The following is a 383-nucleotide window of genomic DNA, read 5'->3' as shown; positions in this document are numbered from 1 at the left end:
GGTTTTAAATAATTTGTAGTTGACATATAGTTGATTTACAATTTGAGGTGTATAACACAGAGATCCACAATTTTTAAAGATTATACTGCATTTAGTGTTATTGTAAAATATTGGTTATACTTTCTGTGTTGTATGGTATGTCCTTGGAAATTCTTTATTTTATACGTAATACCTCTTAATCAAATACACCTATTGTTCCTCCCTGCTTCTTTCTCCCCACTGGCAACCACTTGCTGGTTATCTGTATCTGTGAGTCTGTTGCTGTTTTGTTATATTCATTCATTTTTTAATTTTTTAAAAATATAAATTTATTAATTTTAATTGGAGGCTAATTACTTTACAGTGTTGCATTGGTTTTGCCATAGATCAACATGAATCAGCCA

This window comes from Bison bison, unplaced genomic scaffold (assembly GCF_000754665.1).
Source record: "Bison bison bison isolate TAMUID 2011002044 unplaced genomic scaffold, Bison_UMD1.0 scf7180017864338, whole genome shotgun sequence".
In the NCBI taxonomy this organism is placed as follows: Eukaryota; Metazoa; Chordata; class Mammalia; order Artiodactyla; family Bovidae; genus Bison; species Bison bison.
The sequence above is the reverse complement of the archived record's forward strand: the minus strand, read 5'-3'. Positions refer to the sequence as shown.